The sequence below is a fragment of the Synchiropus splendidus genome, chromosome 15 (genome assembly GCF_027744825.2).
Source record: "Synchiropus splendidus isolate RoL2022-P1 chromosome 15, RoL_Sspl_1.0, whole genome shotgun sequence".
Lineage (NCBI taxonomy): Eukaryota > Metazoa > Chordata > Actinopteri > Syngnathiformes > Callionymidae > Synchiropus > Synchiropus splendidus.
The window spans coordinates 2,219,946-2,224,343 of NC_071348.1; positions in this window are offsets into that span (position 1 = coordinate 2,219,946).

Below are 4,398 nucleotides of genomic sequence, written 5' to 3' on the forward strand. Positions count from 1 at the left end.
TCGGCTCAGGAACACGAAACACAAGGACCTTTTCTAAAGCAAAGCCCTATTTTCCCATCATCTCCTCGCAGGCTGTAATGTGTATTAATATCTGTGACCGGCGCTGAACGGAACATTAGCCACGAGTTGTTCAGCGTGAGGATGAGGTGCATCTGAAATCACAGCTGTGAACCATGATGCTGCCGCTGTGACGCTGGTGCTGCCATTACAACTCCCGATACAGCACCACAGCTAATTCTACAAATCATACTAAAGCAAATGCCACCATTACTAGATCTACTACAAACTCCTCCCACTACTTCTTCTTCTTTCTCTGTGGGCTTCTCCCTTCAGTGGTGGCCACAGTGGATCATCTTCCTCCATCTCACCTTGTCCTCTGCTTCCTCTCCTCTCACACCTACAAACCTCATGTCCTCCTTCACCACCTCCATCAGTCTCCTCTGTGGCCTTCCTCTCCTCCTTCTGCCTGGCAGGTCCAACCTCAACATCTTCTTACCAATGTACTGGCTCTCTCTCTCTCCTCTGTACATGTCTTTTCAACATCTTCTTCTTCTTTTTCCTTCAGCTTCTCTCTTCAGTGGTGGCCACAGTGGATCATCTTCCTCCATCTCCCCCTGTCCTCTGCTTCCTCTCCTCTCACACCTACAAACCTCATGTCCTCCTTCACCACCTCCATCACTCTCCTCTTTGGCCTTCCTCTCCACCTTCTGCCTGGCAGGTCCAACCTCAACATCTTCTTACCAATGTACTGTCTCTCTCTCCTCTCCATCCTGACTGCACCCGCTTCTTCACCTCTTTGGGAAGTAACTGGGGACCACATCCTCAGGGTCCTGAGAGATCCCTGTTGCGCGCTGCCTCTCTCCTCAGCCAAATCCTCCGACCACCCCATAACATCTCTGCTCAGCAGAGAAATAGACAGATCAATTTGTCTGGAAGTGCTCCTTCCTCTATCCCTCCACCATTCCCGACACATCCCAGTGTAATCCCTCTCTGCCTCTCCTGGCTCTCACTGCTTATTTTTCCCTCTGTCTGTGAACGGCAGCCCACACTGTGTGTGTGTGGGGGGGAAAGCTGTGGGTGTAAGAGAGAGCTTTTCTAAATCCCAGGTAAGAGCTCAGCCTTTCTGTGGGAGAATTTCATTTCAACACCTCTCATCTTGCACAGAGAGCGGGAGGATAGGAGTTTCCCACTTATGAATCCAATAACCAGCGTGATTGCGTGCACTTGTGCGCACACGTGTGTTTGTGTGTGTCTGTGTGGAGGGGTCAGAGGTCACTCATATCAATTCAATCTGAAGGTTAAACTGAAAATGGGAAAGTAAAACAGAGGACGACAGACAAGGGATTTAAAAGGACTGGTGTGTGTGTGTGTTGTGTTGTGCTGACAAAACACTGTACTTCTGTCTTTGTGGGGACCGCTCATTGACATAACCCTTTTATAACAAAGTGAGGACCAACCTAGACGCACCCACTCACACAAATAGAGAGAGAGAGCGAGCGAGCGAGAGAAGCCGTCCAGCGTGAAAAAGTGCATCGAGTTGGAGAGAAGAGGTCAGTGCTAAATCACTGCAGGTCGACATGGCAGGCCTGGCGAGCAGATTAGATTAGGCTCCCGCTGATAGCACATTACACACACTGTATATACACACAGACGCCACAAAGGCGCACGTGAATGCCCCCAGCACATTCATCACCGCCAGCCTGGCTGCGATGTGCCCTACCTCGGTGCGAGAAGCCTCCGGGATCAAAGCAAGAGTGCAGCAGCCCCCAGGAAGTTAGAGAGATGGATCGGATGATGACAGACTCCAGTCAGGAGCAGGGACATAAAGCAGACCTCAGTAACTGTTGAATGGACTGGTTTTATCTGGACGGCATCTCAAGAGGCTCACTACAGTCCCACGCTGGGTTATTGACCGTCCGAAACACCGGACTCTCTGGCACTTCCTCATCTCTTCCTCCAGAACAATGGAATGAAAGATGGGGGGGGTGTTTATCTCAGTTCCCTCATTCTTTATCACGTCCCATCCCAGGGGCACCCATCTCTCTCTCTCTCTCTCGCTCTCTCAGGTGATGTATGCTTGACCTTCAGTGAAGAATTTGCTGCCAAGTGGATCTTTAACAGCTGCCATGATTCACATGACCTCACTTGCCGTGACTCTGATAGAAGCTGCTCCATGTGGCTTCCAGCTGAGAGCAGAGGGACGAAGTGCCAGGTCAGATAAGGGACTCAGCAAATGATCTATGGCCGCTGGATGCGCTCCCCGACCCTCCGGAGCTGCAACCGCCGCTTCTGTAACGGCAAACTGACTCTTCACCGCCGTTGCTCTGAAGCGCAATGAGCGCAGATGAGAGGACTCTCGAGTGGCGCGTCTCTTTGACTCAAATTGGTTGGTTTTATTTCGCTCTCCCACGGGACGTACAGCAGGTTGCATCAAAAGACCCTCTATATTATTTACACAGTGCCACTGGTACCTCAGTAAATAAGCACACTGCTTTTCCAAACTACTTTCTGTTGTCACAAACAAGAGAGCAGCTCCGAGTGCAGAATCTTTTGATCCAGCTGAGGCTTTGGAATCAGGCGCCGTAACAGCAATATGAAGGCAGGTTAGTCGAAGCCATCTCAGACTCCAGAGACAGAAAGCAAAGGAGCTTGTTTATTGGCATATAGCTCTGCTATAATAAACCCTTTATAAAAAGTTACTTTCGCAAGTAACTAGTTACTTTGAAAGTAATGAGTAACTTGAAGTAACAAAGTTACTTTTCAACAAGGTAACTAGTAACTGTAACTAAGTTACTAGCTTAAAGTAACTTGGCGCCTCAGATCAGGTCATAACTGTGAAGGATGGGACTGAAAAGTCTATAAAAAGAACCGAAATATTCTCACTAAGTGGATTTATATGCACTTCCTTTCCCTGATTTTTTACATGACTGTTTTGTAATTTTAGGGTACAAACATCCACCGCAGTGCCAGTGGGGGGGGCAAGAGTCTGCAGTCAAGGTCCCTTTCGTATTTAGAGTATTATGAGGAGGAGACAGGAACTTCTGAGCAATTGGTTGAAGTTGCCTTCTTAATGATTTTCGGCAGAGATCGCATTCATTTCTCATCACAACTCTGGGCCAAGCTGAGCAGCAGCATCTTTCCGCGACAATCTCTCCAGCCGCTACGAGCATGCAGCATAATTCCATCCGGTAAAGTGATAGTCAGGTGTCTGACCTGGACATTTGTTGCTCCCAAACATGCTCATTATTTCCATCTGCCGGAGCCACAGGAGGAGAGCGGTGCCAGCGGGGAGGTGAGAAGTCGTTTTGGGATTCACGCATAAAAGCTGCTCTAAGTCAGTAAAAACATACTGAAAGAAACACTCTCTCTCACACACACTTGTGCAGGTGCTGCATATGTATGAGTCGGCGGGATGACAGTCTCATTAATAGTGTCGAGCCTCTGCTTTACAATGCTCCGTACTTAGACTCTAGGCCCAAGTCACATGCAAAGTGACTCCAGTCACCTTCAGAGCAAAGGGTTGGGCCTGAGGTCAAAAAGCTCTCCAAAGCTCGCAAACAGAGCAACCAGTAACTGAGCGTTCTTCCGCCAAGTCATGTCACATGACTCTGTGACGACTCAGCATCCAGTCAAGACGCGCAGGGTCTGTGTTGGTTTGGGAGGCAGCGGGAACTCTGCAGCTCCTCCTGCACCAGAGGAGTGAGTGAGCAGGAGAGGAGCTGACCTTGGCACTTGCTGCTTCTGGACAGAGCATCAGTGAACTTCTTCAGTCAGAGGTCCAGACAGAACCCAGTAAATGTTTGTCCCCGAATGTTCTGGGAATATTTGCTGTGGGGCGAAGAAGGTTGCCCTTGAGCTGAAAACCACTTGAATCTTGACAACAAACAAGACAAGAAGCTGGACGGGATTCCCAGTCCGCCAGCAAGCTTCTTTCAAAACCCCTGTGTTCTCCACAGCCTTCCTCCCGCTGCGTTTCCTCCCTCTGGCCCCCACCTTAGACAAACAGAGCTCTAATAAATAGTGGCTCTGGTAATTGCTTGGAGCCCACCGCTAAATTTCATTTCCATTTCCATTTAGATTACAGAATATTTCATTCCCATCAATCTACGTGCACCACGTCACCCAGGCATATCCCAGCGAGTGCACAAACGTAGGTGTGACACCTTCACACGCCGAGCAATAAATCTCACTGTTTGCTAGCGTACATGAACAAGCGCTCCACGCATGAAACCCAATAATGCAAGGAGCTCTCATCGCGCCAGTCGCTGCCATGGAAACGTTAAAACAGATGTGATTTACAAAAAACAGCGCAATATTTATCCGCTGGAAGCCGTGAAGAAGTTTGTTTGCATAGAGGTGTCGTCATTAGCCTTCAGACAAATGCTCTGCTTGGGGTCA